This window comes from Rhinatrema bivittatum, chromosome 2 (assembly GCF_901001135.1).
Source record: "Rhinatrema bivittatum chromosome 2, aRhiBiv1.1, whole genome shotgun sequence".
Taxonomy (NCBI): Eukaryota; Metazoa; Chordata; class Amphibia; order Gymnophiona; family Rhinatrematidae; genus Rhinatrema; species Rhinatrema bivittatum.
The window spans coordinates 212,830,481-212,854,362 of NC_042616.1; the positions used below are offsets into that span (position 1 = coordinate 212,830,481).

Genomic DNA, 23,882 nt, shown 5'->3' on the forward strand with positions numbered 1-23,882 from the left:
TCCATTGGATCCTTTTCGGCACATTGGTCCCTGGGACATGCAACAAATTCTGTATTTTAAGTGGACCTTAGCAGGCTTGTAAAAGGGAGGAAGGGGAGAAGATTTCTGTGCCACATTACCAGTCCTGAATATGTCTCAAGAGACATGCTAGATTATATGCCTGAATACTGGGTCAATCCATGCCACCCTCCTCCCAAGAAAGTTGTAACATTTTTAAGGACATGCGTGCCTGCTTCGCTCTTCACAGGAAGCGACTTAGTCTCCATTCCAATTCCTTCACGTGTTTCTTTTTGAGCCAGACTGGGAGCATTTGAAGTATATACAGCCATCTAGGCAACTCTGTCATCTTAAACAACTGTATTCTGCCTCCCAGCGATAAGGGCAGGTTCTGCCACATTTCTAATCTCTCTTTGGTTTTTACCAACAGAGGCAGGATGTTACTACTGTAGATATTATGGATATCTGTGGGAATTTTGATACTTAGATATTTCATGTCCTTCTCCACCCATTTCAATGGGAAGGAGCCTTGCCACTGCGCCTTAAGTTCCCCCGTGACATCTAACGCCTCCGACTTATCTAAATTAATTTTTAGCTCCGAGAAAAGTCCAAACTGTTCCTGATATCTCATGACCTCCAGCAGGGATCTCATGGGGTCAGTTAAGAAAATGAAAACATCATCTGCAAAGGCAGCTATTTTAAAGCCCTGCCCTGTGGTCTCAAACCCCTTTATTTCTGGTGCTTCCACAATCTTCCTTAACAAGGGGTCCAGAGACAAGATATACAACAAAGGGGATAATGGACAACCCTGACGTGTGCCCCGTTTAAGTTCGAATGGTTGTGATACGGTCCCATTAGCAAGAATACAGGAAGTGGGGTTTTGGTATAGCAGTGCAATGTTTCTAATTATGTCTTCTTCATGTTACGCCCGTCGGTTGCAGACGGCTGTGATCACTAATGCTCACCTCTTTCTTTGCTGCCTTGACATCATTGGGGAAAGTGGTGGCCTCTGCCAGCTACCGCCGACCTTCCTGGCGTTCCCGGGACAGAGTGGGTGCTGCCGACCGCCATCTTGCCTTCGGGATCACTTAGGCGCGTGCGCATGCGCACAGGCCAGTCTTAAGCACGTCATGGCGGGAACCTCGGGGGCATCCCCTCCGGATGATGTCTTCACTCTGCTATATGTAAGCTGGCTGGCCCTGCCTATTGACGAGTTAGCAAGGAGGTCCCTCATTGCTGAATCCGCTTCACTCTTACGGACTTCCTGTTCCAGTTCCTGCACTTCGGCGTGAGACACTCTGGGTACCCGCTCCTCGGGGGCCCTTCCTCGTCTCTGGCTATCCACTCCTCGGAGGGCCTTCTGCCTTGAACTGCTGTCTGTTCCCATTCCCCGGGACCTCTCCTGGAACTACCACTCTGTGAGTACCTTGACACCACGGACCACTACTATACCAGCCTTATTGTGGGATCCTCTCCGGTGTACCCCGTGCCTCGGGCCACTACCGTGTCATCTCTAAGTGAGGAACCACTCCGGTGTACCCTGCGCTGCAGGCCATTACTGCATTATCGCTACAGGACCCTCACCACGGTCCCCGTACCTTGGTCCACTACCATACCATCTCTGAGTGAGGAATCCCTCGGTGTACCCTGCACTGCAGGCCACTACCGCATCACCACTATGAAGAGACTGGATCTCCATGGCTGAAGCATTCCCTCTGGGTATACCCCTCTGCTCAGACCTTGTTGCTTTTCCTGCACCCTCCCCCCCCCCCCCCCGCTCCGTGGGCTGTGCCTTTCTACCTCTCTAATAAAGACTCTATTCCACAGCTGTGTCTGATGTTCACTGAGACAGTGCCTCCCGACGGTGAGGCTCACAGGGCTCCTCCCTGTGGGCGGTACCATCTCTCACCTTGGCCCAGGGTCCACACACCTACAAGTCATAACACTTCAAAGCCATATTTCTGGAGAACGGAAAATAGATATTTCCAGACTACCCTATCAAACGCTTTTTCAGCGTCGAATCCCACTACCAAGGAGGGCACCCCTATGGCTTTGCACTGCAACATTGCCGTCCACAAGCGAAGTATATGTTTGCATGATGTTCTTCCCTTTACAAAACAGACTTGCTCATGAGATATCAGGAAGGGAAGAACCACTTGTAATCTGATTGCTATAATTTTAGCAAATAGCTTTATGTCGAAATTAAGTAGAGAGATCGGACTATAAGAGGCCGCCAATAGGGGGTCCTTGCCTCCTTTGGGGAGGACCATTACAGAAGCTAGTTTTGCTTCTTTGGGGAAAGATCCCTGATGTAGGATCTCACTGAAATAATCCTGAAGAGGCGTCTTTAAGCAAGCTGGGTTCAGGACTGGCAGCAGACTGGAAGCAGTGGCAAGCAAGGCTGAGGTCTGGACGAGGAGATAGTCAAAGGATGGTCAGATGAAGCAGAAGTCTAGGGCTGGAGAGAAGCAATGGCATGGTCAGGTGATGCAGAGGTCCGGGGCTGGAGAGAGGCAACGGAGTAGTCAGGCAATACAGAGGTCCAGGGTTGAAGAGAGGCAACGGAGTAGTCAGGCAATGCAGAGGTCAAACCAGGTTAGTAATCTGAAGGAGAGACGAAGGAACAAGAACTCAGGAACAAGGAAACAGGAACGAAGGCAATCAGGATCAGGAACCAGGAACAGAAGAATCAACGAGCACTCAAATAGCTAGGGGACCTGTTGCAAAGGAAATTTGAGAGAACGGAGCCCGGCCTTATATATCAGAGCTTAGCTGACGTCATCATCCGGGATTGTGGCCAGGTTCCCGGAGCGGGCCCTATTAAAGGATCAGCTGTGCGCGCGCGCCTAGGGAGGGATGCGGCATTGGTCAGGACGGCGTCTCTCCGCAGGCTATGCGGTGAGGCCTGACGCAGAGCATCAGGAACTATAGCAGAGCAGGAGACCCCAGGGACGGCCCGAGAACGGAGCCGGCAGCCAACAGCCGCCAGAGACGAGGGACCAGGTGCTGGATCACTTTGCTAAAGGTGAGGTGGCCGAGCCGCGGGTCTGCTGTGGCCAGCACGCATAACAGTACCCCCCCCCTCTACGCCCCCCCCCCCCCTTGGAGGTCTGGGTTTGCCCGGATGGACATAATGAAACTGGAGGAGGAGTTTCTTATCCAGAATGTTACAGGCTGGCTCCCACGAATTTTCTTCAGGGCCGTAACCCTCCCAGGAAAGAAGGTATTCCCACCGGTGGCCACTACGGTGGACATCAAGGACTTCATGGACCTTGTAAGTGGTGTCGGTCTCCGTGACCAGTGGAGGAGGTGCAGGAGCCTTTCGTGAAGGCCAGGATAGGACCACCAGTTTTAGGAGTGATACGTGAAACATATTGTGGATTCCCAAGGTAGGCGGCAGCTGGAGTTGGTAGGTTACTGATTGGAAAAGGTCCAATATACCTTGGTGCAAACCTCTGAGAAGGTATCTTGAGTTGAATATAACGGGTGCTTAACAATACTTTCTGGCCAGGAAGGAACTCAGGAGCCGAGTGCTGATGGCTGTCAGCAGATCTCTTGGCCCGGGAATCAGCCTGGCGTAAGCGAAGATTCGTCTGGTTCCAGAGTGCATTGAGAGCATCGGCAGTGGCTTGCACAGCAGGAGAAGGCACTGACAATGGTATGGGTATGCGATTGTTTCCCGTAAATGATGGAAAAGGGTGACGTACCTGTGGCAGCGGCAATGTGGTAGTTGTGGGAGAACTCTGCCAAAGGAAGAAGCTCCAACCAATTGCCTGATGATCGTTTTTATATGCACGGAGGAAGGACTTCAAGGAGCGGTTTGTATGCTCGGCTTGTCCATTGGCTTGAGGATGGTATGCTGTTGTGAAACTGATGTTAATGCCAAACCTTTTACAAAGGGCGCGCCAATATTTGGTGATGAATTGTGGGCCTCTGTCAGAAACAATGTCCTTGGGTAAGCTGTGTAGTCGGAAGATGTGTCAAAAGAACAGGCATGCCAATTTGGGTGCAGATGGTAGGCCCGGCAGTGGAACAAAATGGGCCATTTTGGAGAATCTGTCAATTGTAACCCATATGACCATGTGGCCTTTAGATGGTGGTAAGTCCACAATGAAATCCTTGGAAAGATGTGTCCACAGTTCTTCGGGAGCTGGGAGTGGTGGAGTAAACCCCAAGGTCGCCCGACCGGGGGTTTCTGTTGAGTGCAGGTGCTGCAGGAATCGACGTACGCTTTAGCGTCAGAGACCATAGTGGGCCACCAGGATAACCGTTGAAGCAGCACTAAGGTTCACGCTTGCCCTGGGTGACCGGCAAACTTAGAGTCATGTGCCCACTAGAAAACTCTTTCACGGAGTAGACGGGGCACCACCATTTTCCCCGAAGGAACAGGATGAGTAGCCGAAAGACAAATGCAGGCTGGGTCAATAATATGACCGGGTTCATCGGGTTTGTCTTCAGGTTCAAATGAGCGAGACAGGGCATTTGCCCAGAGATTTTCCTCTGCTGGGCGGTAGTGAAGCTCGAAGTTAAATCTGGAAAAGAACAGAGCCCATTGTGCTTGACAGGTGTGGAGACATTGGGCTTGGCTCAAGTGTTCCAGGTTTTTATGATCTGTGAACACTGTAAATTTATATTGGGCGCCCTCTAGCCAAGGGTGCCATTCCTCCAAAGCCAGCTTGATGGCGAGTAACTCGAGATCTCCAATGCTGTAATTTTGTTCTGCAGCAGAGAATTTGCGCGAGTAGAAGGAACATGGGACCACAGATCTGGAAGCAGAGCGTTGGTTCAGGACCGCCCCCGCCGCAATCACCGAGGCATCTACCTCAACCAGGAAAGGACGATTCGGGTCCAGATGATGGAGACAGGATCCAGTTAGGAAAGCCTCTTTGAGGTGATGAAAGGCGGAAATAGCCTCCAGGGTCCAGTTTCGGGTGTCCTGACCCTTATGGGTTAGAGCTGTAAGAGGAGCCCACGCCATCCCAGGAACGCCAGGTAGGTTGGCAGTGGTTGGTAGAGGCCACTATTCTTCCCAGAATCGATGGTGCAGAAAAGAAAGTGGTGAGCATGAGTGGTTGCAACCGTCTGCGACCAACGGGCATAACAAAGAGGACATTGGTGAGACCTCACCTAGAATATTGTGTTCAGTTCTGAAGGCCATTATCTCTAAAAGGCTATTGGGAAGCTATAGGCAGTCCAGAGAAAGGCAAGCAATATGGGGTAAAATCTGCACCAAAAGCCATATGAAATAAGACTTAAGGGCCTAAATATGTATACCATAGAGGAGAGACAGGAGGTATATGACAGAGTCATTCAAATACCTGAAAACTGTTAATAACACACAAGAAGTGAGCCTTTTTCAATGGAAAGGTAGTTGTAGAGCTAGAGGTCATGATATGAAATAGGTAGACTCCAGAACTATGTCAAGAAATATTTTTTTCAAATATAGGTGGCTGCTAGGAATGCTCTGCTGGAATGGATAGTGAAAACTGAAATGTTAATTGACTTAAAAAAATGTATGGGATAAACACAGAGGATCCTCACTTGCAAAAATGAAGGGATATCAGAAGCATGACCTACTGCTACTATAGGCCAAGGGATAGCCAAGGGCTAATATGCACAGAGTGTTGGTTACAACCCTATCAGCAGTGACATGACTGCAGCAAGTTTCCAAAAATGCATTGGAGTAACTTGCACAGAGCAGCAGTTACAGCCCTAAGAGCATATGCTTACCAGAAGACATTAGGATATGACCCAAATGGCAGTGGCAAGACTGAATCAGGACTCCAAGAATAGCATTGGGGTAACTTGAACGAATCTGTGGTTATGACCCTAACAGCAGTGGCTGTATGGCTGCACTGAGCTTCCAAGAAGGCATTAGGGTAATCATCTGGATTAACCATATTTAAAAAACAAACTTCAATGAGCATGGGGAGGCCAGATGTTTTGGACAATGGCTTTGCTAGTTTTTGTAGCTGGGTGGATAGTTAGAAAACTTGGTAATAAGACATGGAAGGAGACCTGTGTGTTGGATTTAGTGTTGGTCTTGTGTTCATTTACTATGTTACTATTGTTACTAAAATTGGATCCTTTGTCTCAACTTGTCCAAGACTTCCAGCACTCCACTGTCTACAACTCCCGTGTCCACTATTTTGAGCACTGCAAATTTAAGCAGTCTCCAAGTCACATAAACAGTCATCCCAGCACTTATGTATAAGCAAATTTTATCGCAATCTTTGTCTCAGAATAAATAGCCTGTCACAAAAACTCATTGCCTCCTCCCTCAGAAACTAGTTGTATAGCTACACTATACATCTGCCACATAATTTACTTTAGTTAAGTGTCTTTTAACTGGCAGAATCTTCTATAATCCAGATAAAGCGCAATGATCCTTATTCAATAAATATTTTTTTCATGCACAGAGAATAGGAAAAACTCCTTTCTGAACAAGGAGCAATATTTCCAGCAGCCTTCCTTTTCCCTCTCTGCTCAATTCCTCAACCAGCATATCTTGAAATAAAGATTTATGCTTATTGGAGGACGTTTAGTGAAAAATAAGTAGCATTCCATGAGCTAAAGGTTTATTCTAGGTGGTAAAGCAAGACTGTTCTCAGGAAACATGAGCAGTTCTACAATCTGATGCAGAGGAGTAGTCAAACTTCTAAAAATGTGTGTTCCCAGATGGTGAGCAGAACTAAATAATCAACCACGGATATATATATATACAGTTCATAAAAAAGTATCACATTAAAATCAAAGTTTTGATAAATTGGTGTGCTTCAAGATTACAGTATACTAACATTTCATTTTTTCCTACAGTCTGAGGCTACTGTAACAAAAAAATCTTATCCATTATATAGGCAACTATACTGTAACAGAAAAACCTTATCCATTATATAGGCAATCACTGCAAACTATCAAGTTTCATGGAATTGCTTCATCAATAAATGAATAAACTTTAAATAGACATGGGTGCAGGAGCAGCCATGGATGAAGGTGAGTCAGAGCGTTAAACATCAGTACTGCTGCACCATGGATTGCACATCATGCTCTCTTTTTCAAAAACCAACTTGCTACAACTCTGTAGACTTTTAATGGCTTCATTAGTACATGATAACATATTTTACCTTCTGTAATACCAAGTTCTTTGTATGCTGTCAGATGAAAATAAAAACTTTCATCTATTACAGGATTACTTTTATTCTTTAGGGTTGGTTTGTTGACTTATAAGGTAATAAAAATTAATTATATTGCAATTCTTTATATCATTTTTCCAAAGATCTCTTAATTAACATTATTAGTAGTAGCAGCAGCAACAGTAGCATTAGTAGTAGTCACTCTGAAGGACAAATGGTTCAGTCAACCATAATAACAGTTGCACTTGTGAACCACACATATTTGGATGGATATTATATAGACAGATGATGATAAAGCAAGTTACCTAGCTAGCTTACAACTATGACACTGCAATAATGAAGGTTTGTGGCAGTCATGGTATCTCTACAGTTTTTCAGAAAATTACTAACCCTTTTGAGAGAGGTGGTGGGGGATAAAGGTATATATTGCATTTGATTATATTTTGTACTGTTTGTTGTTATTGAGTTTTAATTGTGTATATGTAATTGTTGTTTAACCCTCTAGAATCATCCAGAGGTCACTGAGCTCAGTGTTACAGAGCACTTGCAATCTGCAAGCATCCTCTCTGTTAAAGTGGAATGTAAGTGGGATTGGATAACTGTCCTGCAGGGTTTGAGTGATGACCTCGCCTGCCTTCTCCGAGCCTGACCTCTGCTACGCCTGACCTTGCCTGCCTTCTCCAAGCCTGACCACTGCTACACCTGACCTTGCCTGCCTTCTCCAAGTCTGACCATTGCTACGTCTGACCATGCCTACCTTCTCCATGCCTTGACCATTGCTATATCTGACCACCCCTGCCTTCTCTATGCTTTGACCATTGCTTCATCTGACCATGCCTGCCTTCTCCGTGCCTTCACCATTGCTATGAATGACTTCGCCTCAGACTTTCTAGAGTCCAGAGTTCCACGTTGCTTGCTACACCTTCCAAGTGCCGCCAGCTTCCATTCAAGCTTGACAGTGACACCTCTGTACCCTATCCTCTGGACACGGACTATTAAGGCTTTGGCCTTCCTTTGCTCAGACACCTTCAGTTCCTTCTTGTCCCTTGGTGCTTGAGTTCATGTTCCACATCCTGGCCGGGATAGGACCATGCCACCTGCTGGCTGCTGTCTCTGGGCTGAACCATCTACTACCTGTACTTAACCTTGAGGCCCGCCTAAGTCCTGCCGACCCGGCACCTGAAGGCTCAACCCGAGGAGAATGTGGGCTGGTATAGGTAAAGCTCCAGTGGCCTCCAGCTTCAGCCCACTCCGCCTGCTGATGGTGGGGACCCGTAGGCCCTCGCCTACGGGTTGCGTCAACCCTACCTCAGCCCAAGGATCCACTTCCTATGCAACAATTTCCCCTGGCTCCTTAGAGGTTTCTGGTTTTTTGGATCAGGTTTCCTCTGCAATTACCTCAACTCCAACGGAGAAGGCTGGAGCAATCAGCGGAGAAGTGACCAGACTGGCAGAAACCACAGCAGAAGCAGGTGTCCTTTCTCCAAGATTGGGGGGTGAGTTGATCCAGCTTCCAATAAAACCTGCAATGGTTACACTAGAAGTACTCTGGGACCTGGTGGCAGGATTTGGCTGCTCTTTAAAGGAGCAGCACTTTAAGCTAGGAAGCTTGACAAATAAGGTAGAATCTTTGGAAGCTAAAGTTGATTCTCAAAATGACATTGTTAAAAGTCAACTAGAAACTATGGAGTCTTCTATTGCTGTGATTCAAGCGTGTGACGTGAAAATGATTAATGATCTTACATATACATCACGTAGATTAGAAAATGTAGAGAATTATATAAGGCATCTGAATCTATGGTTCCTAAATTTTCCTAAAGTGGTGGAGGATTCATATATTACTTAAAAAAAATATTTTCTGGATATCTTAAAATTTGAAGAAGGGAAACCTCCATGCATTAATAAGATGTATTTTCTTCCGGCCTCTGTTAAAGAGACACCTTTCAGTAATCATCCTGAGATTTTAGAAAATTTAACTCAATTTCTGGAAAATTCTAAAGATAAAATATTTATTTATTTATTTATTTATTTAAAAACTTTTATATACCGGTATTAGTATGCATACATCATACCGGTTTACAATGTAACTTTAAAGGTAGAAATTACAATGAACAGGGAGGGCGAACAAGGAGGAGTATACAAAGAGCAGGAGGTGGAGGAATTAAAGCAATAAATAAAAACTGCAACGGACTATTTACAGGAATATACAAGGCGTAGGCAAGATACTTGCAGAAGCCGGTGTACTTAATCAGGGTAGGCTTGTCGGAAGAGCCATGTTTTAAGTTTTTTTCTGAACTTGGCGTAACATGGCTCTAGCCTGAGAGTGGTAGGGAGGGCATTCCATTGTTTAGGGCCTGCAATGGATAGTGCACGGACCCTAGTAGAGGAGAGGTGGGCTTTTTTCAAAGGGGGAATGGAGAGGGTGCCTTTGTTGACAGTGCGAGTGGGTCGTTCAGTGCGTATAGGACGAAAGGGTTCATCCAACCAATTGGAATTGTGCGAGTGGATGGACTTGTGCACTATGGTTAGAATTTTGAAGAGAATTCGGGATGCGATGGGGAACCAGTGGAGTTCTTTGAGTATTGGGGTAATGTGATCAGCTTTCCTTGAGTTGGTGATGACCCTGGCGATGGCATTCTGGAGCATTTGTAAGGGCTTGGTGGTGGAGGAGGGTAGGCCAAGGAAGAGGGCATTACAGTAGTCCAGCTTTGAGGAAAGGGTGGCTTGGACGACGGTGCGGAAGTCATGATAGTGGAGGAGGGGTCTGAGTTTCTTCAGGATGTGAAGCTTGAAGAAACCTTCTTTGAGGATGGAGTTGATCTGTTTTTTGAGATTGAGTTGTTGATCTATGATAACCCCAAGGTCTCTTACTGTGGGTTGGGGTGTTATGACGTTGAAAGCTGGATCGTTGGAGATCGGTGGTTTGGGAGGGAGGTGAGGAGAGATAAGGAGCAGCTCTGTTTTGGAGGAGTTTAGAGCGAGGTGGATGTTGGTGAGGAAGTCATTGATGTTGGCAAGACATGTGTTCCAGAAGGCAAGGGCATCTGAGAGAGAGTTGTGAATGGGAATGACGATTTGAACGTCATCTGCATAGAGGTAGAATTTGAGGCCGAGGTCTGTGAGGAGCTGACATAGAGGTGTGAGATAAATGTTGAAAAGGGTGGAGGAGAGGGAGGAGCCTTGTGGGACACCTTGAGACAAGGGATAGAGTGTGGAGTTGGCGTTTCCTATCTTGATGGAGAACTTTCTGTTAGATAAGTAGGATTTAAACCATAGTAGGGCTAGGCCTGAGATGCCTATTTCGGATAGCCGGTTGATGAGGAGGTTATGGTTGATGGTATCAAAGGCAGCTGAGATGTCGAGTAGGGCGAGGAGGTAACAGTTGCCTCGGTCCATGCCTATGAGTAAGTGGTCCGTGAGGGAGAGCAGGAGGGTTTCTGTATTGAGGTATTTACGGAAGCCGTATTGGGCTGGATGCAGAATGTTGTTGCTTTCTAGATATTCTGTAAGTTGGATGTTTACAATCTTTTCCATAATTTTGGATAGGAAGGGCAGGTTAGAGATAGGGCGGAAGTTAGCGGGGTCTTTAGGGTCTAGTGTTGGTTTTTTTAGGAGGGGCTTGACAATAGCTTGTTTAAGAGCATCTGGGACAGAGCCTGAAGAGAGGGAGGAGTTTATGATGTCTGCGATGGGTTTGGATATAGTGTTCGGGATGGAGAGGAGGGATTTTGTGGGAATGGTGTCTGAAGGGTGGGAAGCTGGTTTGAGTTTTCTGAGAATAGATTCCACTTCTTTAGCGGAAGTCAGATCAAGGGTTTGGAGGGTGGGTGAAGTGGGGGAAGGTTGGAGGGAGGGGGAAGGGGAGGTGGATGGAGAAGGGTGTTGAAATCTGCGGAGGATGTTGGTGATTTTTGTGAGGAAATACTGGGCGATTTCTTCGCTCTTAGTGGAGGCATCATTCTCAGGGATATATAGGAAAATATAGGAAATATAGGAAAATATAGGAAAATATAGAAAATATAGGAAAATATTAGACCGCGCTACTCTTCTAGTTTCATTTATTTCTGAAAGGGAAATGAGTGAAGTAATGAGAAGATATTTCAAGACTATTAATATTAATTTTTATGGTCAAGAGATTCGTATATATCCAGATTTTGCTAGAGCTACACAGGAAAGGAGATGGGATTTCCTTGCATTAAAATCTCAGATTAGAGTTGCCAGGGACACCTTATATCTTACAAAGAATAGAGGTGGGTTGGGAGTCCTGAACCTCTTATGGTATTACTGTGCGGCACAACTGCGCGCAATAGTTGTTCTGCATGCCCCGAACAATGTTCCACAATGGGTACTACTCGAACAAACCATTTTAGGGCACACGCCTATCTCCGCTCTCCCTTGGCAGCCTAGGGCTATGTGGGAAGTGATTCCCTATATGCCCTTTGCATTAAAAACTATGCTACGGATTTGGTACAAATGGAAGCCCTTTCTGACAGGACAGGACACATACACTCTGTTGACGCATCTGTTTGAAAATGCCATTTTTCCACGTTCCACAAATTCCAGTGCATCCTGTCACTGGCTCAGTGCTGGCATTAAATACATTGATCATATCCACATACAGAGCACTCTAATGACACCAGAGGAGATTAGCTCCTCTTACAATTTGGCAAAGGTGGATTTCCTATTATATGCCAAACTTTGCCACTTCTTTAGAGGGGCCATAAGAAATGGTTCAATGCGCCTGACTATGACTTTATTTGAGCATTATTGTTTAAATGTCCAGAAGATGAAGGGTCTCATTTCCAAAATATATACCCTATTACTGGGGGATAAGACAGAACAGAATAAACAGCAGAAGGCCTGGTTGGTGGATTTTGGACACGAGTTGGCAGAGGAAGGCTGGGCACAAATATATATGTCAGCTTATAAATGCTCCATCTCAGCGAATCTTTAGGAAAATTGCTATAAGATGTTGTATCTTACTACATGCCTTCCCTATTACATCGCTGTATTCCCTCTATCTCTGAGGCCTGTTGGAGGAAGTGTGGGAGATTGGATCTTATTATCACATTTGGTGGCAATGTGGGAAAATCAGCAGTTTTTGGGCAGAAGTAAATAAGAGGTTATCCACTATCACTCAGTCACATCTCGTGGTAGAACCATGGCATGCATTACTAACATTACCTATAACCTCACTCAATAAACACATGCAGCGATTCACACAACAGGTATTTATTGTCACCAAAATAGAGATTGCAGTACATTGGAAACAGAGTAATGTACCTAGTATTGCTAAAGTTTTACAGAAGATACACAGTATTTACCAGTTGGAACGCTTAACTGCAGTTCACCATGACCGCCTGAAACCATTTCAAGCGATCTGGGGTCCTTATACCAAATGGATTGAGGCACAAGCTTAGCAGGTTCATCCGGTTTGTAGTTGTAGTCTTACCAGAGGATATGATTGGTGTTCTTATTCCTTTGTTTATGTTTTACTTATTTATCAGTATCTTCATTATGCTTCCCTTTGTAACACTAAGCAGCCGATCATAGGTAACCGCTTTTCTTAACATGCTCTGCCTTATTTAGGTGTTTGACTGAAAGCCATTTACCATATAGTTGTATACCCGTTGTTGCCGGGGAAGAGTGGTGGGTGGGTGGGTGGGGGGATTCAGTTATTTAACGTATGGAAAATCTGTTGTGATTTGCTGATTTATTTCTCAACAGTTCCGGGTTTTTTTTACTTTGTTTAATGTACTGTGGGCGACTGTTGTACATGTTTATGTTATTGAAATCACTTAATAAAAATGTTTAAATACAAAAAAAAATAAATCTCAGATTGTAGCACTGGGTTTCTCCTTCGTGTTAAAATACCCCTGTAAGTGTATCATCTGCTCCACTAATGAATACTTTGTGCTTTTCCTTCCGGAACAACTCAAATCCTTGATTAATTCTAGGAGTGTTTGTATATTAACACCTAGCAATCCATAGGTCAGAAGATTTATATGAGATGTAATGTCGTAACACATTAAGCCGATTTCCTTTTCTTTTTTCAGATTATTGAATATCTCCCATAATATTCGAGCCCCAGCTTTCAATTGTATTTCTTATATAGAAAATATAATATCCAGTGTGGATTTCTGTGAATGTTACAATCTTTTATTTAAGATATGTCATTTTCATTTACTTACAGCGAGGTTTATCCTACTTGTATATGCTGAAAATTAATAAAAATAAAATTTAAAAAAAAAAGTATTTTGGAACCAAGCTCAGATGTGGACCTTGGACTTTGTTGGAATCTGGTAAATCTCCCCCGGGAGCTCCAAGAGACTTCTCTGGTCCCCAACTGGCGATCCCTGGAGGACCGTGACTGTTCCTAGGCTGCAGCAGGGTAGTTCACAATTTCTGCAACCCCTGAAAGTGGCCCTGGTGAAAAAAGGGTTACAGTTGTAAGCCGCTTTGGGCAATCATTCGGGTTTGATAAGGCGTGGTATAAATATAACATAACATACCATATCATACTAAACAAGTAGTAAACGTTCTTAACACATAACTGGAAGATTGTAGGAGGCTGAAGGTTTAAATGCCTCCTCTTTCCTTACTGGTATTGCCTCTTATCTCCACCTAATTCCTGCACCTCCTCCACTACCATCTCTGATCTGTTCCTCCATCTCCCCCTTCGGAGAGATAGCCGTGTTAGTCTGTATAGCAAAAATATATTTTACCCACCTCCTGTACTACACTTCAAGCATCTGACAAAGTAGACTCTGTCCTCAAAAGCTCATGCCTTTTTTTTTGTCTTTAAAATATCTATTTAATTTTATGACTATTGTTTTGTTCATTGCCTTGCAGGTGGAGGCATCTGAGGAGAGGGATGAGATAGTGCACCCCCCTCTGCCCCCCTCCCTTTTCCACACACACCCATACATGCGTACACACATATACCCTCATTCACTTCTCTCCCTCTTCCTTACACACGATATGCACTCTCATTGTCTCTTCTCACCTCGATTCTCATTAGCCACAGGAGCCTCCTCTTTCCCCGGGCCAGGAGGACATGTTCTCCACTTCCTCCTCCTCCTCCAGTAGTGTCGGCCCGCTCTACCCTTGTTTTATTTTTGGTGCTCGGCCCGACACTGTTGCTCCTCCACCTGCATCTTCAGTTTCCCGCAGAGGAGGGTGACGCTCCTGCTCGTCTTTCTTGCCGCGTAGCACCAGGCTTCACATTTTTTTTCCGGGGGCACGGGTGCTGATGCTCCTCCTTCTTTGGGCACACGCTGCTCCAGGCCCTTTCTCTTCTGGCCTTCTGCAGCAGGGCACCCTGAATTTTCAGGTATTGGCCCAGAAACCTGGAATTTTGTTCAGAATTCCGGAGTCTCCGGGCCAAATCCAGAGAGTTCCAAGGTATGAGTGTGAGGCAGCCACAGCAGGGGCAGGCAGACAGTGTGAGGCCGATGCCACAGCGACGTTCTGAGAGGGGCATTTTTTGCCACCTTCAAAAATCTTCTCCCTAGGTTGGGCCTTTGGGTCCTTGGGGCCAATAAGAGTCCAGTGTGGCAGCAGTACATGGGAAGTCTGAGAACAGGCTGGATCAGGTGAAGCTGTAGACAGGCTGAACCAGGCAAGGCTGTGGACAGGCTGGATCAGGCAAAGCTGTAGACAGCGAGACCAGACAAGGCTGTGGAAAGGCTGGATACGGCAAAGCTGTAGACAGGCTGGAAGAGGCAAGGTTGTGGGCAGGCTGGATGTAGTGAAGCTATGGACAGGCTGGGTCTAGGAGCAAACAAGGACAAGGACAGATAGGATGTAACAACACCAGATTAGGAAATGGTAGGACTGAGACAGGATAGGACTGGAACAAGATAACAAGCAACACAGAATGAATATGCCCAAAAGCAGCTACTCAGATGGCCCGTTGGCCACTGGGCAACAGAATAAGGCCAGACAAGGCAAGGGGCAGAAGGCCCAAAGGCCACAATGCAGGGCAAGGCAAGGAACAAGAAGGCTAGTTGGCCACAAAGCAAGGCAAGGCAAGGCAAAGTAAGGAGAGAGAAGGATGGATGGCCACAAGGCAAGATGCGAGAAGGCTGGATAGCCGCAGAGCAAGGCAAGGCTAGGAGAAGAAGGCAGATGGCCACAAGGCAAGGCTAGAGGAAAAGTAGCAAGAAAGACAAAGGACAGGACAAGAAGCTAAAAGTAACTCCATGAACCGACAATGTGGCTATGGCAGGGCTAGATTACATAGGGCAGAGACCAGGGTGTGGCAAGAACAGAGAGTAGAAACTTGGCCAGCCTAGAGAGTATACTCACTGAGGTTCCCTGGTGGAGGGAAGGCTGCAAGACAGGTTGAGTAAATAGACTAGAGACGAGATGGTGAGGACAGTTCTGAGCGGGGCACACGGAGGCCTCTGCTGGTAGGGAGGCATCATAGTCAGCGTATGGCGAGGGTACTTCGAAGCTGAAACTGTAACACTCGCCCCATCTCTCTTCCTGTCTCCAGACTCCTCTCAAATCCCTCTCTCCGTGACTTTCACCCATGTCCTTCTCCATCTATACCGCTCTTCTTCTCCTGGCTCATTTCACTCCCTCCCTCACTCTTCTTATTTTTCTCTCCTTCAATCTGGTTACTGACACTGAGAGACAATGGTGGCATCAGGGGAGCAGGAAGGAGAGTAGCCACACTGGAGATGGGGAGGAACAGAGAAACAAGCAGCTCAGGGTGGGAGCAAGGAAAGAGAGAAAGACAGCTTCAAGTAAAAGAGAAGTGAGCACAGCAGCACCAGGTTGGTGGAGTGAAAAGTGGGAAGGGAATGAAAGGACAAAACTGATGATGGTAGATGATGTGGGCAGCAGATATAACAACAGCACTGGGTTGGAGAAAAGAGGAGAGAGAACAGCACCAGGTTGGAGGGAGGAGAGTAGTCCTCAACTTAATCCTCAAGAACGACTTAGCCAATCTGTTTTACAGGATATCAATGAATATGCATTGGATATATTAAGTATGCAAATGTATCTCATACATATTCATTGTGATTTGTATGGCCTAGCCCAGGTCACCCTTAAAGGAACTGTGTCTGTGAGTGCACCAAACAAGATAGTTCTGAACCAAAGAAAATGGACCCCAGTTGGAATGTATGGGGCAAAGAACTGCTATTATTCCATAAACAGAACATTATTTAAAGTAGTTGACATGGCTAACTGGACATGAACTTATTGAGACTACAATGGTCTTCACAGACATTGTATCCCTCTATGTAACATTCTCATCAACAGGCTGTGTCTACTATCACATGAACCTGCTACTAAGGAGAAAAATCAGCTTTTAATCATCCATCAGTGATATACCCATTGACCGTGGTATATCCATTTAATATTTAACTTTGGGAGATACAGGCCAATACAGAATGGTGCACTTGGCCGAGCGCACCATTAGCCCCCGTTTAGTCGCGCGTTTTCGACTAGCTATTTTTACCCCTTATACAGTAAGGGGTAATAGCGCGTGGAAAACATGCGGCCAACCACCCCGAAACTAATAGTGCCCGCAACATGCAAATGCATGTTGATGAGCCTATTAGGGAGTTACCCGCAATACAGAAAGCAAAATGTGCGGCCATTTTACTTTTAGAAATTAACTCCTGCCAAAGGCAGGAGTTAATTTCAGACGGCACTGGGTAAGTGTACAGAAAAGCAGAAAAAACTCCTTTTCTGTACACCCTCCAACTTAATATCATAGCGATATTAAGTCGAAGGCCCCAAAATTAAAAAAATCTTCTTTAAAAAAAAAAAAAATGCCCGAGGCCCGCAGGTTGGAAACGGATGCTCAATTTTGCCAGTGTCCATTTTCCGAACTCGTGGCTGTCAGTGGGTTCGACAACCGACGCTTCTGCCAATAGGGAGGCACTAGGGACGCGCTAGTGTCCCTAGAGCCTCCTTATTAGCTCGGGCCCTAATTTAAATACTGAATTGCGCACCCAGGAGAGGTGCCTGGGCGTGCATTGGGAGAGCGGGCGCTCGCCTCGGAGTGCCGGCTCTCCCATGGAGTTTACTGTATGAGCTTGATAGTGAGCATTCATGACTAACCCAGGAGCCATGATAGACTAGGGAGAAAGGAATTAAGAAGGATAAGAAGTAACTTAATGAATAAGGGGTGGTTTTCCTGCTAGATTTTTCTTTAATTCCTAGTCCATGCTGCCATGAGGTTCCTGAAGATCACATTGGTGCAGCAATTTTTAAGAGGGATTTTTTGCACATATCCTGACTCCATTGCCAATTTCCAACTCTGTGCTTTCCATTTTCCCACACTGTATCTCTGGAATAGACTTCCTGGGTTTGTGTGTCATGCTCCTTCAGAGGCCTTCTTCAAATTCAGTCTAAAAATCTATCTTTCTGAAGCTGCTTTTAAATATTAACCTCAGTTTATAATGCAGTCGTCCCGCATGGGCGCAGACTTTCGCCAGCAGAGTAGATTTAACTTGCAGTGGGTCATGGCACACTAACTGGTGCTTTGCAACACACATCTATGTTGCGACACACCGGTTGAGAACCGCTGCTTTAGAGACCTATAACTTTCTAGAACAGGGGTAGACAACATCGGTCCTGGAGTATCACAACCAGGTCTGCTTTTCAGGATATCCACAATGAAGATGTATGAGGTAGATTTATATGCACTGCCCCTATTGTATGCAAATCTACCTCATGCATCTTCATTGTGGATATTCTGAAAACCAGACTTGGTTGTGTAACTCCTGGACTGGAGCTGCCTACACCCATTCTAGATGTTAGCCTGGCTAATCTGGCCATTTTTTTTTTTTTGTAATTATCTTTTTATTGCAAAATAGTTACAAGTAACAAGTACAATCTCTGATTGTATTGGCCATGATAAATACATAATCAACTGGTTCTGAACATTACCACTGGTATCATATAAATAACACATGACAACCCAAATATCAGGAAAGCCGATTAAATAAAGTGTGACCATACTCATAACCATGTAAAACCACATTACCCCATTTCCCCCCTATCCCTCCCTCCCCCCCCACCCCCCTGTTAACCTCTCATATGCCACTCAAGAGTCACTGGAACATACCCATTGTTGAATTGCTTGCCATATATCTTGAAATTGGTTCGTGGTGTCTCTCTTCAATGCCGTGTGATATTCCATATAATGTATCCATTTCAGTCTCTGAAGAACAGCAGAGAGGGAAAGAGCTCTGTCATCCCTCCAATGTTTCGCAATCTCCCCCCAGACAGCTTGTGCCACCGCTCTAATAAATCGCTGATGTGGAATTGAAGTACCATCCGTCGGTCTTATGGAGATGTGTAACAAATTTTGAAGCCAATTTTCCACCTGTAGCCACAACTGTTGTACATCTGGGCAACTCCACCACATGTGATAAAAATCACCTGCTTGCCCACATGTTCTCCAGCATAGGTTATTATCGTTGAGTCCCATTTTACTTAGCTTTTATGGTGTTAAATACCACTGGAACAAGACCTTATAACTGTTTTCCACCATTTGTGAAGCAATAGAGCGATGGCTAATCGCTAAGAAACATAAATCCCAGTCTCCCTCGGACATCGGAACTGCCAAATCTTTCTCCCATGCCTTCATATAACCCACAGTGTGAGGAAGGGCCCCATTAAGAAGAGCATAAAGTTTTGATATGACTCCTGTTAACACATGTGCTTTATCACATGTGTTATAACTTAGTTATAACTTCTTGGACCTGTTTTGAGGACAAAAAATGTTTTAACTGCATATACGCATATTTATCTGATTCCTTCAACTGGTATTTACCTCTCAAATCATCAAATTACCTCATTGTCTGATCATGCCACACTTGTCCAATTATTTTCAACCCCTTAGCTGCCCATTCCTGAAATGCTTTCCCTTCCTTCCCCGCCGAGAATCCTTCACACCCTCTAATCGAAGTGGAATACAGATACCTTCCATTTCCCAGTAGTACAGACTTCCATTGCTTCCAAATTTTCAAGGTTGAATCTGTGCATGGGGAAATCTGATCTGCAACAGATGGTATTTCCCCCCCCCGACCAGAAAATGTCCCTAAGCTGTATTTTATGGGCCATATCATTCTCCAACTTCACCCATTGTTTGGTCTTCATGTGATTGCTTAAATCTACCACTACTTTTAATTGTGAAGCGGCATAGTATTTGGCAATGTTAGGGACCCCCAAGCCTCCATCAGCTTTACTTTGATAGAGTACAGTCCGGGCCACCCTTGGAGGTCTCCTTTTCCAAATGAAGGAAAAAATTTTTGTTTGCAAACCTCTTAAAAAATGTGCAGGAACAATACACGGCAAGGTCTGAAAAAGTATGCTAGGTAGTAATGTCATTTTTATGGCAGCAATCCTTCCCAGCCAAGATAAGATTATCCTATCCCATGTTTGTAAATCCCTCTCAAGTTGTTTAAATAATGGTAGATAATTCAAACTAAATATATCATTATATTTTGATCCCACCTGTACCCCTAGATATTTTACTGTCTTTTTCGCCCATTGAAAGGGGAATGTCCTTTTCAACTGTAAAATCTGTTTCTCCGGTAGAAATATAGGCAAGAACTCTGATTTCTCTTGATTTACTTTAAAGCCTGAAACTTTCCCAAATGCTTCAAGCTCAGGCACTAATCTACTTAACGACTGTTCCGGGTTGGCTAAGGTAAACAGCACATCATTAGCGTATAATGCAATCTTATAAGTCGTATCCCGAACCTGAATGCCCTGAATATCCCTATCCTGTTGCATTTTCTCTGTGAGGGGCTCTAAACATAGGGTGAACAAGAACCCTCTGTACCTCAAAATTAGCCGTGTTACCCCCATTAACTTTAATACAGGCGGCTGGTTCTCTGTATAGTTCCCACATCCAATTTAGAAAACCACCCCCTAATCCCACCTTACTCATCACATTAAATAAAAAGGGCCAGTGTACCCTATTAAAAGCTTTTTCCACATCCACCCCGAACAAAACAGATGGTATTGCATTTTGCTTTGCATAGTGAAGAATGTTAACTACCTTCTGGATATTATCCCCTGCCATACGGCTTGGCATAAATCACGCCTGATCATCATGAATTAACAAAGGAATCACTAATTTTAGTCTATTGTCCAGGATTTTAGCCAATAACTTCAAATCAGTATTGATAAGAGAGATTGGCTGGAATGAACCCCACAACGTGTGATCTTTCCCTGGTTTAGGTAGGATCGTAATTCCGGCCACATTGGCTGATTGTAATAAATGACCTCCGGAACTTAAACTGTTAAACATATTGACCAACGGTCCTACTAGCTCTTCATTAAACTTTTTGTAGAATAATGGAGTGTACCCATCGATTCCTGGGGCTTTTCCTGATTTAAGCTCTGAGATGGCTGCTAGTACCTCTACTGAGGATATAGGTTGACCTAACCTCTCTGTCAGGGGCAGATCTAAACACGGAAGCTGTACATCTTTTAGGTAATTGCATATATCTTCTTCAGAGGCTCCTAATTCACGAGAGTAGAGCTCTGCAAAAAAAATGATTGAACAGGGTTTGGATCCCCTCTCCGTCCAGAATCAAGGACCCATCACTCACTTTTATTTTGCTAATCTGTGATTGTGTGATCTTAGCCTACAATGCATGTGCTAAAAGCTTCCCTGCCCGATTGCCATGTTCATAGTATGTTTGTTTGGCTAAGTCCATCTTATAGGCCATCTCCTCAGCTTCCAACATATGTATTTGGTAACGAATTTCCCCCAGTTCTTTCAAGAGGCGTCTAGTTGGCGTTTGTTTATGTTCTTTTTCCACCTTTTTCAATCTTTCTTTTAAAAGATTACTTTTGCCAGCCTTCTCTTTCTTTTTATAGGAAGCCACAGCAATTATGCTCTCCCTTATAACTGCTTTTAAACAGTCCCAGAGTATTACTGGGGTTGTTTCAGAGGTGTCATTATTTTGTAGGTAATCTCTAATATCCTTCCTGATTCGCATTTCCACCTCTTGCTCTTAAAGCAAGGAATCATTCATTTTCCAAAACCTGCGCTCAATATCTGATCTATAACTATCAAATTCCCACCATATAGGCGCATGATCGGACCATGTGATATTTTCCAATTCCTTCATTTTTTGAACAGGCCATAAGGGATTTATCTACTAGAAAAAAATCAATTCTGGTAAATGTGTCATGGGCTGTTGAATAAAATGAATAGTCCAGCCCTTGTGGATGCATTTCCCTCCAGGTATCTACCATCTGCCATTTAATGATAAATCTCTGAAGAGCTTTCTGATCTACTTTGGAATAATGTCCACCTCCCTTAGAACAATCCACTTTGAGGTTCCGCACCATATTAAAATCCCCTCCTATTATTAATTTTCCGCTCTGGGTTTGCAGTATTAACTCATCTATTCTCTGAAGCACTTCTCTCTGAAGCGTGCTAGGATTATATATATTAACCAAAACATATAAAATCCTGTTAATGTACAACGATACAATTATGAATCTGCCCCCTTCATCTCTGTGGATCGCATCTACCTGAACCATTAGATCCCTTGAAATCAGGATCCCCACTCCTGTATACTTATTTACAGGTGTGCTGGCAGCCAAAAATACATGGGCATGGTGTGGTGAGGTGAGTAATTTCTCATACCTCTTTCGGAGATGCGTTCCTTGGAGAAACACTATTGAGGCTTTCAAAGAGAAGGCTTCCTTAAACATGAGTTTTCGTTTATAAGGGGTATTTAATCCCTTAACATTCAATGAGATCACTTTAAGGAACACCATCATCAATTATTCCCAACATCCGCTCAGTCCTAAAACTACTTGGCAAGCCTACCCCAATTTTCCCTATGATCTTAGCCTCCTGCCCCGATCTAAACCTCTCTAATGCCCCTAACCTTACTCTCCCCCAGCCACCCTCCTCCTCCCTTCCCCATCTCCCTACGGTTCCCCCCCCCAACCCTCCCAACCCCATGAACACCACCACCTCTGCATCAGGGGTATCTCCCTCGTGGAAATGAGCTATTCCTCCCCTCCCCCCACACTACCCCACCAGCAATATGCAAATTAAACAATCTAATCGGAATCCAATGCAATACGGCGATTCCTAAATGGAACCTAAGAAAACTGGGTCAGATTATCCATGAGTCAGCTGGATTTCCGGCAGCGAATGGAGTTCGTGGTTTTCTCTGTACCGTCAAGTGTCTTTCACTCTACGCCCACTTTTGGTAGGCCTAGTTCATTAGATTTCCGTTGCAGTCTGGAGCCTGACTTGCCTACTCACTGCCATCTCGGACGTTCAACCCTGCTGTCTTTTGGATGCTGATCGCCGCTTCTGGAAGAGATAAACCTGCTGCAGCCAGCACTGATCCTGCTTCAGATGCCGCTTGGAGACGATGAGTGACTCCTCTCTTTGTGAAGGCTGTACCACTCGGATACAGCCACCAGTATCTGATATTTTCTTTCCGTAGCATTGTCGTCACATTTTGAAGCTCTTTACACTTTTGCAGAGTAGCTGCTGCCAGATCATTATAGAGAGTGATGTTATGCCCTTCCCATGTGATGGTTCCCATTTTTCGGGCTTGCTCATGATCGCCTCTTTCATGCACAAGCTGTGCACACATGCAATAATATCACGGGGGGGGGGGGGGGTGTTATTAATTGGCGTTCTCAGAGCTCTATGTGCCCGATCAAATACAATGTCACTGACAAAGGATCAGCGTGATCCGACCTCTCATTAAGCACTACCTGACATATTTTTCTTACCACCAAGCCAATGTCTTCATATTCATCTGATTCAGACACACTCCGTATTCTTATATTTGATCTCCTAGATCTATTTTCTAGATATTCCAATTTTAGCATAATCTCCTCATTGTTTTTTTTGTAGATCTGTGATTTCTTTGTTAAGTCGGGTAACCTCCATGCCCTGCTCCTCAACTGTATTCTCCACATCTTCAACTCGACACCCGAAATCTCCCAACTCTGAGCGAAACTCGGTCAATGCCTCCTGCATGTCCGTTTTTATAGACTTTATATCTTTCTGAATTTCCTTAAACCACATACGGAAATCCTCCTTAGTAGGCTCTGTGCTGTTTCCCTGTACTCTATCCTCTGCCATCATTGGGTCCTCTGCTGAGGACTGTGTGCTTTCTGCCGCCATTACTTCTTCATCTGGCTCCATAGTTTCCCGCAAGGCCACAAATCTCGAACCCTCAGCTTCATATGAAAAAGTCTTTAAATCAATCGATTTTTTCCTGGAAGTCATCCTGATCGTTTTAGCTGACCTAGACCACTCGCCAGTGGCAATGAATCACATCAATTGTGCTGATTTTGCAAGGATCTCAGATAGTGTGAGGGGAGCTAACGCCTTAAGCGTCCATGCTTGAGGAGTGATGTCACTTCCCCCCTAATCTGGCCATTTTTCCCTTATTTTCTGAAACTGTTCAGTTAGCAAATGAATTATCTCTTAATTAATTAGCTTCTGCGAAGGTGCAGAATGATGTCACTGTCCTCTTAATCTTGTCCTCTTCTCAACTGTATCCCTACAGATCTGTCTCTGATTACGGATGGTTTTGATTGGTTTTAGTTAGAGGAAACTTTTTGAGTCTCCTTCTGTACAAGGCCAATGGAAGTTAGGAGACAAATTTTTTCTGAATGGAAACTGACATGCATCTCTCTGAGGATTCCAAAAATAAAACCTTGAACCTTTATAACAAACTTAAAATGTCTGTTACCAAAATAAATTTTAATGCATGCAAGGAT

The 23,882-nt window shown here is 44.7% G+C and overlaps 1 long non-coding RNA gene across 1 annotated transcript in view; it reads right to left on the reverse strand.

Moving 5' to 3' along the window:
* Positions 1-13,356: 13,356 nt before the first annotated feature.
* LOC115084351 overlaps positions 13,357-23,882 on the reverse strand; it is a 37,203-nt gene continuing 26,677 nt past the window's right edge. Inside the window, exons 2-3 of the long non-coding RNA XR_003854526.1 lie at positions 18,220-18,315; positions 13,357-13,556 (exon numbers count right to left, since the gene is read on the reverse strand). This is a non-coding gene — a long non-coding RNA (uncharacterized LOC115084351). The remainder of the gene's footprint in view (positions 13,557-18,219; positions 18,316-23,882) is intronic.